This window comes from Haliotis cracherodii, unplaced genomic scaffold, assembly GCF_022045235.1.
Source record: "Haliotis cracherodii isolate W230 unplaced genomic scaffold, xgHalCrac1.p SCAF_1, whole genome shotgun sequence".
Lineage (NCBI taxonomy): Eukaryota > Metazoa > Mollusca > Gastropoda > Lepetellida > Haliotidae > Haliotis > Haliotis cracherodii.
This window is the reverse complement of record NW_027266264.1, coordinates 59,306,282-59,320,929: the sequence shown is the minus strand read 5'-3', so window position 1 is coordinate 59,320,929 and position 14,648 is coordinate 59,306,282. Positions and strand designations below refer to the sequence as shown.

The 14,648-nt window shown below is 43.0% G+C and overlaps 1 pseudogene; it reads right to left on the bottom strand.

The window, feature by feature from the left end:
* Positions 1–226: 226 nt before the first annotated feature.
* LOC139456453 (vesicular glutamate transporter 3-like) lies at positions 227–13,478 on the bottom strand (annotated as a pseudogene).
* Positions 13,479–14,648: the final 1,170 nt, after the last annotated feature.

The following is a 14,648-nucleotide window of genomic DNA, read 5'->3' as shown; positions in this document are numbered from 1 at the left end:
CAGTATCTCCTTTTGTGTGATGATAACTGACACCATCGCGAATAACCCGACACACAAGAATCACTGCAATGGTCTGTGATGAGTGGATCTCTACCACAACCCTAACAACTTCCTCGAACAACTTAGGCTCATTGGTATATAAAATACAGTTCAAATTAATTCACGATTATAGTCTTGTCTAAACAGAATCAGACGTTGAAATGGTGGCTGCTATTTTTCACCCAGTTCACGAACTGACAAACACGCTTCTCAGTGCGGGTGCTACATTGTTACTTTGGTCAGTGATTACATACCATATAGTATTGAGAAACCTAGTTGTTGAACCATATTCATCATTGTCTGTATCCAGAGGATGAGGTTGATGATGCTTTGAGTGTCTCCTCAACAGACTTGTTGTCTCGCCCTCACTTTTATAGTGGCATGCGATTGGATGAGTAGTGGCGACTGACGTCGTTGACGAGTACCCTGACCAAGGCTGTCGTTTTCCAGATGCGAAGACAGCATAGAAGATGACGCCAGCGAGGTGGATGAAGGCAGCGACGATAAAGAGTCGTTTCCACGCCATGGAGACGTCGGCGTCCGACTGTTGGTAGAACTACAGTTCAAATCTGGTCACAGTTTTATATAAATATAAAAGAATAACCAACGAGCCACGTGGTATATGATATTGTAAGAAAACATAAACTTTATGGAAAACATTTGATTTATTCCATTTAGCGATGTTTCGATGTAGATCCTTACACTGTTATCTTATTAGTGAGTGAGTGATTGGGAATGGTTTTACGTCGCTTTTAGCAATATTCCAGCAATATCACGGCGGGGGACACCAGAAATGGTCCACGCATTGTACCCATATCGGGAATCGAACCCGGGTCTTCGGCGTGACAAGCGAACGCTTTAACCACTAGGCTACCCCCGCCCCGTTATCTTATTTTAAGGGACTACAACCAAGTGATGAGATGTAAATATACATGGTGTGTTGTGATAAGCAGCAATTTAACATTAATAACACAAGGGTAAGGGATAACAAGTAGCTCACAGATAACTGAATAAAGTCATAGGTAGAGTAAGACGTGAGGGGATATGGTGTTTGACGTCGGGTTCAGGATTATTGCACTAATATAGTAACGTGCATGCACGTGTGTGTTTGTGTGTGTGTCGCTGATTGTACTCGTCCGCACTTATGCCGATTTTATAGTGTTAACCTTCTGAGCGACCATGCCACAGTTTAGCATGAATACCCCACTCAGACAAAGTGTACTCCGAGCCGACCAGTACTTGTTTTAGCCCCTTAATACCGAGCACAAGGTAGGGTAACAACAAGTACCATCTTTTAACATCTTTTTGTATGAAGCGGCCGGGGATCAAATCCCCGACCTTCCGCACGACCTTACACTCCCTATCCACTGGACCATGAAGGCGTTCTCAAAACGATAACGGTCATCTGCACAACAAGCACGGGTTGTGTGGACCTTTCCATTCTCGGAGGACACCCAGTGGTATGGGGATTTGCTTCGCAGGACAAGCAGATGAGCTTGGCACCTGTGCTGTATCCTAGGACTACGAGGAATACCCCGGGGATATACTGGGTACTTCCTCTCAAAGAGAGAACACCAGCGAACAATAGTCTGGAAGTTAATTTAAGGTACCGACGTTTACTACAATATCTGAAAAACAATTGGACCTACTCCAGTCAAAGTTGGTGTGAAATTATTAAACAGTCCTACATAACTGGATATTACATTTAAAGACAATCGGTGCATGAATAAAAAATCTGTCTATTTAGCTATCACTATATTTCATCAACAACCAGACCTGTTCGACTTAATCTTTGACAGAAAGTATCCCTTATTAACCCCTCGTTTATAACCATGTCTCCTGCAGACCAAACCGTATTCTTGATGCAGTGCGACGATCTGGTTAAACCACTTGCTGCATTAATCTTCTCAAGGTTATATACAAAACAATAAACTGGGTAGTGTGTCTTTAAATGTAATATCTTGTTATGTAGGACTGTTTAATAATCTCATACATGTACCAACTTTGACTGGAGTAGGTCCAATTGTTTTTCAGATATTGTAATAAATGTCGGTACCTTAAATTAACTTCCAGACTATAGGTGTCAAGGTAGCGAGACCTTGTGAACATTTTGTAGTGACCGTTTTACTCACGACCATGTTCCTGGCGAAGTGGGCGACCAGTGTGCTGAGTATGGCACCCAAAACCCCCAGTCTAGACAGGCCTGTCACAACGCTGGCATACTTGGGGGTTAGGTCAAGAGGATTAACCTGATAACCTGAGAAAAAAAAGAATTTTGAATAAAAGACCTTTTTGAAATTTAAAAGATAATTATTTTTGATTGTGTATATTTGTGCAACACACCTGCAGTTAAATTAGTGTAATGCTTATGCGTTTCCAAACTTAATTTGCTTATTATTCCTTTCCCACTGCAGTGCCTCCTCCAAAATACATGACTTGAAATGCGGACATAACATTTGTAGACGCAGGTATAGGGTCCCAAATACATTATCGATAGGTATAGCAGAACATTGCTGTAACGGAGTCTAACAACACCAAGGTATTTACGTGGATGTTTTACCTGAGATTGCGAAGCCACTGAAGCCGACCCCCACACAGAGCAGAACGAAAGCCTTTTTCCAGTCGTCCATGAACGCGATGGCCATCACACAGGTTGCCTCCACGCCGAACCCTGCAACAGGACCCTTCATGTGACCTAACAGGGGACAGGGGTAATTACCACACCGAACCCTGCAACAGAACCCTTCATGTGACCACACAGGCGACAGGGGTAATTACCACACCGAACCCTGCAACAGGACCCTTCATGTGATCACACAGGGGACAGGGGTAATTACCACATTGAACCCTGCAACAAGACCCTTTATGTGACCACACAGGGGACAGGGGTAATTAGCACACGGAACCCTGCAACAGGACCCTTCATGTGACCACACAGGGGACAGGGGTAATTAGCACACTAAACCCTGCAACAGGACCCTTCATGTGACCACACAGGGGACAGGGGTAATTAGCACACGGAACCCTGCAACAGGACCCTTCATGTGATCACACAGGCGACAGGGGTAATTAGCACAACGAACCCTGCAACAGAACCCTTCATGTGACCACACAGGGGACAGGGGTAATTAGCACACTGAGCCCTGCAACAGGACCATTCATATGTTAACACTGGGAACAGGGGTAACTAGCACACTGAACCCTGCAACAGGACCCTTCATGTGACCACACAGGGGACAGGGGTAATTAGCACACGGAACCCTGCAACAGGACCCTTCATGTGATCACACAGGCGACAGGGGTAATTACCACAACGAACCCTGCAACAGGACCCTTCATGTGACCACACAGGGGACAGGGGTAATTAGCACACGGAACCCTGCAACAGGACCCTTCATGTGATCACACAGGCGACAGGGGTAATTACCACAACGAACCCTGCAACAGGACCCTTCATGTGATCACACAGGGGACAGGGGTAATTAGCACACTGAACCCTGCAACAGGACCCTTCATGTGACCACACAGGGGACAGGGTTAATTAGCACACTGAACCCTGCAACAGGACCCTTCATGTGACCACACAGGGGACTGGGGTAATTAGCACGCTGAACCCTGCAACATGGCCATTCATATGTTAACACTGGGAACAGAGGTTACCACCACATCGAACACTGCAAACAAGACTCTTTACAGCACACTCTGCACTGACTTGAACTTCTGTTTGCTACCAGGCAGTATCACAAGATATATAAAGCAAAATAATAGCTCTAAACATCGTATTCAGAGAACTTAAATATTTTCATGATATTATTTTCAAAATTTAGAGAGTAAATCTCTAATATTGGTGCTCTGAAATAGTTTCATAAACTTAATAATATTTGGTTTACTAAAATATTGTATCTAAATAAATACTTCTTATCTCTTTAAAATATTAACTTGTGAAAAATACATGAAATTCATAATCAATACAGTTAGACGGACAAAGATGACATTTTCTCTCTATTCACGGAGTATTGTTCCATCACCCGACTTTATTTGGAAGACTATGAAGTGTGAAACTGCATTAATTGTAACCAATGTTTTTTTTCGGCAGCTTAGCTAAGTATGGTTCTAGAATCAATAATTCTATGAAGCTTTACTTTTGAAGAGTTAGATATTTCAGAATGCCATTTTTGTATAAATTGATCTTCAAGTATCCCCTTTACATTGTTTACAATACTTTACGTTTAGGCTGGTCTGTGAGTACCACATGTAAATGAACCCACAATCTTAAAGACTATTCTTAACAAGATTTCACCATTTATTAATTTTGCCCAATTCATAATGTTCATGAAACAATAGTTCAAACTTCAGATGTGATAATTTAGAACTTTTACCAGTTATCATTTTCGCGGAAAACGTTACTCCTCGGGTTTATTTTTTAACGTATAGCGACTTTCCGCCCCATAAACAGGACCCTTCATATGCTCACACTGAAGACAAGTAATTAGCACACCGAGCCTGACTTACAAAAATCCAATAAACAATAGATGTTGTGGCAATCATCATATGAAGCAACATAATATTTAAATAGCTCTAGACATTGTATACGGAGGACTTAATGCTTTCATGATTTTATTTGGCAAAATTACCAAACTGAAGACAGGGGTAAATATCACACCGAACCCTGCAACATGACCCTTCATATGATCTCACTGGGGACAGAGGTAGCTACCGCACCGAACCCTGCAACATGACCCTTCATATGCTATCACTGGGGACAGAGGTAGCTACCGCACCGAACCCTGCAACATGACCCTTCATGTGATCTCACTTGGGACAGAGGTAATTACAATACCAAACTCAGTATTGTATTGTGGCATGTATCGTATCATGAGAAGTTTGGCATGTATCGTATCATGAGAAGTTTCTGATGGTATGTATCGCATGGAGAGGTTAGTATGGTATGATTGGGGTTATGGTGTTGATGGTTGGGTAAGTATTGTGGCATTCATTGTTTAGTGAGGTAAGTATGGAGGTATGTATCTTATGGGGGGGTGGGGGGGGGGGGGTTAATATGGTATTATGTATCGTTTAGTGAGGTACGTATGGTGTCGTAACGTTTAGTAAAGTACGTAGGTTGGTATGTATCGTTTAGTAAAGTACGTATGGTGGTATGTATCGTTTAGTAAAGTATGTATGGTGGTATGTATCGTTTAGTAAAGTATGTATGGTTTTATGTATCGTTTAGTAAAGTATGTATGGTGGTATGTATCGTTTAGTAAAGTATGTATGGTGGTATGTATCGTTTAGTAAAGTATGTATGGTGGTATGTATCGTTTAGTAAAGTATGTATGTTGGTATGTATCGTTTAGTAAAGTATGTATGTTGGTATGTATCGTTTAGTAAAGCATGTATGGTGGTATGTATCGTTTAGTAAAGTATGTATGGTGGTATGTATCGTTTAGTAAAGTACGTATGGTGGTATGTATCGTTTAGTAAAGTATGTATGGTGGTATGTATCGTTTAGTAAAGTATGTATGTTGGTATGTATCGTTTAGTAAAGTATGTATGTTGGTATGTATCGTTTAGTAAAGTATGTATGTTGGTATGTATCGTTTAGTAAAGTATGTATGGTGGTATGTATCGTTTAGTAAAGTATGTATGGTGGTATGTATCGTTTAGTAAAGTATGTATGATGATATGTATCATTTAGTGAGGTAAGTATGGTAGTATGTATCATTTTAGTGAGGTAAGTATGATGATATATCTCATTTAGTGAGGTAAGTATGATGATATATATCATTTAATGATGTAGGTATGTTGGTATGTATCATTTAAGTGAGGTAAGTATGGTGGTACATGTATGTATCATTTAGTGAGGTAAGTATGATGATATATATCATTTAATGATGTAGGTATGTTGGTATGTATCGTTTACGTGAGGTAAGTATGGTGGTATGTATCATTTAGTGAGGTAAGTATGATGATATATATCATTTAGTGAGGTAAATATGATGATATATATCATTTAATCATGTAGGTATGTTGGTATGTATCGTTTAGTGAGATAAGTATGGTGGTATGTATCGTATAGGGGGTTAGTATGATGGTATGTATCGTTTAATGCGGTACATTTGGTGGTATGAATCGCTTAGTGAGGTAAGTATAGTGGTACGTATTGTATAGGGGGGTTAGTGTGGTGGTATGAATCGTTTAATGAGGTACATTTGGTGGTATGTATCGCTTGGTGAGATAATTAGAATGGTATGTATCGTATAGTGAGGTAAGTATTGTGGTATGTATGTTTAGTGAGGAGAGGTGGTGAGGTGAAACGTCGCGTCCAAGATTATTGCATTTATATAGCGACGTGCATGCACGTGTATGTACGTGTGGCTGCTAGTACTGGTCCGAACTGATGCCGATTAATACTTTCAGGACCGTACCAATTATATGAAGTGACAACTGTTAATTTCAATTGTCCATCCCAGATATATGGGATAAACTTGAGACCATGAAGAGCATTCAAATTCAAATCTCCGAGTTATATGATATTAATTGCTGATTTGAGGTGTTATTAAAGGGTTTCAAGTGGATCTACTTTCAGGGCAGTGTGTGATGTTGAGACATCAGTGACCTACCAAGTGATTCAGAGAGCTTCCTGGCTGTCGTCGTGGAACAAATGTCTCGGCTGATCATGTTGTCGACTACAAAACCGCCAATTATCACCACAATCGCCATCAAGACGTGGGGTACAGCTGATAGAAATCCGATCTGCAACATATGTCCATATCAAGTCATGCATGTGAAGTAGAAGATGCAGCAGTAAAAGTGTGGGGAACTAGTAGCCTACTAGTGTAATGTTCCGAGCCTACCTATTATGGACAGGATTCATAGAGTTGGCTGTTACTTATTTTGCAACATAATCCCCTCCGAGGTCCAACGATAGTAGAATGCCTTGATGAAACTGGTGAAAAAGACATCCTTCTAATGGTGTAAAACATTTCCCCACAGCAGAAATGACGCCGTCCTCATTTGCAAAATGCTTGTCAGAGAGTTTCAAGTTTCTTCAAGTTTAGGAAGATGTGGAACTCAGAGCTAGCGATTTTTAAATGAATTTAAAGCCACAATCATATACTGCAGCCTTGGCAAAAACAGACATGTGCACAGGTGCATTTTCATCCCGGTGAAACAACGCGCCTTTAGTGAATTTTCCACTAGGTTTATCCTTGACATTTTATGCAGTTGCCTAAACGGATTAGCGTACTATGGAACTGACCTTTCTGACCTTTCGGAATGCAGTCCACCACTAGGATTCCTTTGGACTCCAAGAAAACCGAAGCCATACCATGCCAGCTGATGGAACAGTCTTTGCATTTTTCGGAAGGAGAAGACGTTAGATGTTTCTACTGCTTCGACTGCTCTTTAGCCCCTGACTGATAATGATGAACCCGAGCCATGAGCCCCGCTCAATATATTTCGCTGGAACTTCGAAACGACGTAAATTCACAAGTGAGATGATGGACCACGAGCGTGTCTGAACCCAGCGTGATGAAACCTTTCAATTCTCTCACGAAAATGCCTACTGTATTTGCTATGTGACCGTCAATCATCTATAATCATATCATGCGTATTTTATCAACATTTCCTTATTCGTGGCAGTTGAAGGTCTTTCTGATCTTGGATCATCTTCAAGGCTCTCTCTTCTCCTACTGAACTCCGGCTCCCCCTGTTTACTTCAGCTGTGATCATACTTACCTCGGCTGTGGTCATGTGAAACACCTCTCTGAAGTACTGGGGTTGCTGTGTTATCAACATGGAGACGATCCAATTACGACAGAAGGAGCCGACAATGATGGCGTACACCGGAAGTGACGTTAGAATACCTCTCCATGGAATAATCTACAAAATAGTCTACAAAAAATGATAGGATATACATCTCCAATGCTCAAGGCGTTTTGGTATGTGGCCAACATAAGGGCGTTCATAGTGAATGCATACGTTTAGGGCTAGTTAACGTCTGCTCTCCTACCTTAACATCATGGCGGTTAATAACGGTGTTGTCAGTGTTGAACATTTTTTTCTCCCTCTCCCCCAAGCTGGGATGATGCCTGGGGTTGTCATGGACGCAGACCATCCAGAGCAGTGACCACACCACACCACATCCACCTGCAGAGTCAGGACAGCATCTTTAATAAGCAGTTGATATGATGGAATAGGTAGGAACAACTTTGAACAGAATTTCACAATTACCAAGAAAAAGGTGTGCTCTTACCGTAGATATAGATGATGATGTTCCAGCTGACGTAGCAAGCACAGGCGCCCGTTGTGATGAGGGCGATGGAGGGGCTGATGTATGTGCCTGCATTGTGAAATTTACCAGCACACCTTTGATTACACAATTATAGCACCATCCGGTATATATACAGCTGGAAATTATTTAGGCACCATCCATATTTTCATGATTGCGAATGAGTCAATTTACGTGCGGGCTAGGGCACCTCCTCGTACCATGAATCAGACGTTGCATTTGACGACGATGTATTCTAGCAAAGTAGCAGCAGCATGTTTACGTAAATTTTGAACAGGTGGATCTCTCTGTCGAACTTAACGGACGACGAATGTTCGATTGGATTGAGATCTGGACTTCTTGCTGGCCAAAGAAGTGACTCGTTGACATTCTGAAGTTAGCATTCGACAACAATTCACACAAGCATACACCAACCAGCATGTGCTATATGGTAATCTGTGTATGGTTACACAAACAGATCAACTACCAGTACGTGCTATGTGGTAATTTATGTGTGGTTACACAAATAGATCAACTGCCAGCATGTAATATATGGTAATCTGTGTATGGTTACACAAATAGATCAACTACCAGCATGTGCTATAAGGTAATCTGTGTATGGTTACACAAATAGATCAACTACCAACATGTGCTATATTGTAGTATGTGTATGGTTACACCAATTCTGTAAATCTTGAAATTAACGCGAGTGTGAATTAAATGCGAAAAAAGCGGGTGTGTTTTTTTTCTCATTAATAAACTTCGCATTTATGTCTCCCAAATGACTATCAGCAATAGGACGGCCTCACTTCACACTTTGGATAGCGGAAATACCAACTTGAAAATAAGTAGATCATTTACTGGCATGTGCTGTCATTACCCAATTAAGGGGCGGTCTGGTAGCCTTGTGGTTAAAGCGTTTGCTCGTCACGCCGATAACCCGGGTGCGATTCCCGACATGGGTACAATGTGTGAAGCCCATTTCTGGTGTCCCCCGCCGTGATGTTGCTAGGATATTGCTGAAAGCTGCGAAACACCAAACTCACTAATTACTCAATTACAACACCTACCAGCGTATGCTATGGTTATCATCCGGCTCCTCTCCGTTTTGGGGGCCCAGGCAGATATGACGCCATTCAGAGCAGGCACCGAGCAGCCCTGAAACACAGTCACATGTAGATATTGCTATCTAGTCTTTATCAAAAGTGATCAGGAAGGTGATGTAAAGTGGGCTCTGTTATTTCATAGAGCTGGCTTTTATTCAGGCTTTAAAAGTCTATTTCATATCCTGGCGACTGTACATGTGCGCAACGGTAGATCGTGTCAATGACGACTTGTGTCAGGCTATTATTCGCATATTGGAGCAAGTAATTGCTGGGAATTTGCTTGGTCATCTGCCACTCTACGCTTTTTCTAGATCGAAGCTTCTTAGAACCAACGGTATGTCTTATACAGAGAGATGTCAGTGTAAAGGGTGAAGAAAACCTACCTCGGCTAGACCCTGGAGGGCCCTGATGACATACACATCTGTGTGACGACAACCTACCTCGGCTAGACCCTGGAGGACCCTGATGACATACACATCTGTGTGACGACAACCTACTTCGGCTAGGCCCTGGAGGACCCTGATGACATACACAGCTGTGTGACGACAACCTACCTCGGCTAGACCCTGGAGGACCCTGATGACATACACATCTGTGTGACGACAACCTACCTCGGCTAGACCCTGGAGGACCCTGATGACATACACATCTGTGTGACGACAACCTACCTCGGCTAGACCCTGGAGGACCCTGATGACATACACAGCTGGGAGGTTGTACTGGATGGCCACGGGAAGCACCAGGAACAACACACTGCTCACCGCTATACTCAGTCCACACACCCTGGAAGAGATTTAAGTATAACTGATGCCCTGGGGTAGTTCCAACCTGATATAGTTATTATTGAAATTTAAACGTATATCACATACCGACATATATCGTGCATCTACGTCATACATACACATATCGACTATATCCCTTCCCTACGTCATATATTACACACCTGCATATATCGCGCATCTATGGCATACATACACATACCGACAGATATCCCTTCTCTACGTCATACATCACACACCGACATATATCGCGCATCTAAGTCATACATACACATATCGACTATATCCCGTCCCTACGTCATATATTACACACCTGCATATATCGCGCATCTATGGCATACATACACACACCGACTATATCCCTTCCCTATGTCATATATTACACACCTGCATAGAGGTATTTGAGTGACGAGACCCCCACTGTTGAAGGATGCAACTTACCACTTAGAGGAGTATTTGGTAGCCAGAATACCGCCAGGTATCTGAGTGACGAGACCCCCACTGTTGAAGGATGCAACTTACCACTTAGAGGAGTATTTGGTAGCCAGAATACCGCCAGGTATCTGAGTGACGAGACCCCCACTGTTGAAGGATGTAACTTACCACTTAGAGGAGTATTTTGTAGCCAGAATACCGCCTGGTATCTGAGTGACGAGACCCCCACTGTTGAAGGATGTAACTTACCACTTAGAGGAGTATTTTGTAGCCAGAATACCGCCTGGTATCTGAGTGACGAGACCGCCATTGTTGAAGGATGCAACTTACCACTTAGAGGAGTATTTTGTAGCCAGAATACCGCCTGGTATCTGAGTGACGAGACCCCCACTGTTGAAGGATGCAACTTACCACTTAGAGGAGTATTTTGTAGCCAGAATACCGCCTGGTATCTGAGTGACGAGACCCCCACTGTTGAAGGATGCAACTTACCACTTAGAGGAGTATCTGGTAGCCAGAATACCGCCTGGTATCTGAGTGACGAGACCGCCACTGTTGAGGGATACAACTTACCACTTAGAGGAGTATTTTGTAGCCAGAATACCGCCTGGTATCTGAGTGACGAGACCCCCACTGTTGAAGGATGCAACTTACCACTTGGAGGAGTATTTGGTAGCCAGAATACCGCCTGGTATCTGAGTGACGAGACCCCCACTGTTGAAGGATGCAACTTACCACTTAGAGGAGTATTTGGTAGCCAGAATACCGCCTGGTATCTGAGTGACGAGACCCCCACTGTTGAAGGATGCAACTTACCACTTAGAGGAGTATTTGGTAGCCAGAATACCGCCAGGTATCTGAGTGACGAGACCCCCACTGTTGAAGGATGTAACTTACCACTTAGAGGAGTATTTTGTAGCCAGAATACCGCCTGGTATCTGAGTGACGAGACCCCCACTGTTGAAGGATGTAACTTACCACTTAGAGGAGTATTTTGTAGCCAGAATACCGCCTGGTATCTGAGTGACGAGACCGCCATTGTTGAAGGATGCAACTTACCACTTAGAGGAGTATTTTGTAGCCAGAATACCGCCTGGTATCTGAGTGACGAGACCCCCACTGTTGAAGGATGCAACTTACCACTTAGAGGAGTATTTGGTAGCCAGAATACCGCCAGGTATCTGAGTGACGAGACCCCCACTGTTGAAGGATGCAACTTACCACTTAGAGGAGTATTTGGTAGCCAGAATACCGCCAGGTATCTGAGTGACGAGACCCCCACTGTTGAAGGATGTAACTTACCACTTAGAGGAGTATTTTGTAGCCAGAATACCGCCTGGTATCTGAGTGACGAGACCCCCACTGTTGAAGGATGTAACTTACCACTTAGAGGAGTATTTTGTAGCCAGAATACCGCCTGGTATCTGAGTGACGAGACCGCCATTGTTGAAGGATGCAACTTACCACTTAGAGGAGTATTTTGTAGCCAGAATACCGCCTGGTATCTGAGTGACGAGACCCCCACTGTTGAAGGATGCAACTTACCACTTAGAGGAGTATTTTGTAGCCAGAATACCGCCTGGTATCTGAGTGACGAGACCCCCACTGTTGAAGGATGCAACTTACCACTTAGAGGAGTATCTGGTAGCCAGAATACCGCCTGGTATCTGAGTGACGAGACCGCCACTGTTGAGGGATACAACTTACCACTTAGAGGAGTATTTTGTAGCCAGAATACCGCCTGGTATCTGAGTGACGAGACCACCATTGTTGAAGGATACAACTTACCATTTGGAGGAGTATCTGGTAGCCAGAATACCGCCTGGTATCTGAGTTACGAGACCACCACAGTAGAATGCAGTGTGCAACAGGAACACACGACTTGGATCTAGGTTCAGCTGCAGGTCTCGGGAGGTGCCTGTTGTTGTGCACTGTCACGGAGATTAAATAAATATTTGCATGAGTCATTAAACATAGACAAAATGTAAATTAATATATATTTGAATTACCAGATAATACATACTTCCAATACCGATTAGTACAGAGAGAACACATGTGGGCAGGGCAGCGCAGATTATGACATTCCATCAGGAGATGGGCGAAGTTTGCTACGATGCCGAGATCCATCCAACCACCTAAATACTTATTAACGGGGTCAAATACACGCTTCTTGGTTAGTGTAGTGATGGGAGACAACCCAAACTTGTGAACAATTGAACATGTCCTAAAAGTAAATACACGTGTTTTCATTTGATCAGAAACGTTTAGTTCTATTTTATTCTATTACATACTAGTATTCGGGTGGCCCGGTCGTTTAAGACACCGCAATTCACTATGCAGCGTTACCTCCCTTTGATCTATGATCTTTGGTTCGAGTCCCATGTCTCCCCCCGATTTTGTTTCAAAGTTTGTCAGCATCATACTCGTGTTGTGGGTTTCATCAAGGTGGCAAACGTATAAAACCTGCATCACGTCGCTCTTTCCTACCACATTCAGCTGACACTCCGAGATTTGAGGATAATTCTGTTTAAAGCGACGTAAAAGCCAACTCACTCAGTCGAGCAATCACTCACTCGTTTTCAGAACCCCCGTTCCAAATCATACACTCTTCAGTGGTTAACATTATTCGTAGGTTTAGTTGAAGAAATACATATCGCAGCCCTCCTGAACACTTACATTGTAAAACAAGGAATTGTCGTCACGTTCTGCTCATGTGTGCTTGGTCACGTGAACCATGACTAGAGCAAAACACGTGCGGAAACCAATGGAAACAAGAAGCCCGATAAACCCTAGGAACGCCACCAAGTAGCGTTTGGGGCAGTCAACGCAGCAGGCCATCGCCATCTCTTGACCTGGAAAAACACTCACATAATTTAAGCACATCATGTAAGGACATCATGTCATACAATACAAGAGAACTGATGAGAAAAAACACAACGTGGAAATGTGAACATTACAGTGTCCATTTGAATTGTGTTATATATTACGTCCCCACTGTGTCATGGACAACTGGCCGTGCTGTGTTATACAGAAGAGATGGACGACTGACCATGCTGTGTTATACTGAAGTCATGGACAACTGACCATGCTGTGTTATACTGAAGTCATGGACAACTGACCATGCTGTGTTATGCTGAAGTCATGGACAACTGACCATGCTGTGTTATGCTGAAGTCATGGACAACTGACCATGCTGTGTTATACTGAAGTCATGGACAACTGACCATGCTGTGTTATCATGAAGAGATGGACAACTGATCATGCTGTGTTATACTGAAGTCATGGACAACTGACCATGCTGTGTTATACTGAAGTCATGGACAACTGACCATGCTGTGTTATACTGAAGTCATGAACAACTGACCATGCTGTGTTATACTGAAGTCATGGACAACTGACCATGCTGTGTTATACTGAAGTCATGAACAACTGACCATGCTGTGTTTTATTGAAGTCATGAACAACTGACCATGCTGTGTATACTGAAGAGATGGACAACGGATCCTGCTGTGTTATACTGAAGCCATGGACAACTAACCCTGCTGTGTTAAACGGAAATCATCAAAAAATAACCATGCTGTGTTATACTGAAGTCATGAACAACTGACCATGCTGTGTATACTGAAGAGATGGACAACGGATCCTGCTGTGTTATACTGAAGCCATGGACAACTAACCCTGCTGTGTTAAACGGAAATCATCAAAAAATAACCATGCTGTGTTATACTGAAGTGATGGACAACTGACTTTACTGTGTTATGCTGAAGTCAAAGACAACTGACCATGCTGTGTTATACTGAAGTCATGGACAACTGACCATGCTGTGTTATACTGAGGTCATGGACAACAGATCCTGCTGTCTTATACTGAAGTGATGGACCAGTGACCATGCTGTCTGATACTGAAGTCATGGACGACTGACCATGCTGTGTTATACTGAAGTGATGGACCAGTGACCATGCTGTGTTATACCGAAGAGATGGACGACTGACCATGCTGTGTTATACTGAAGTGATG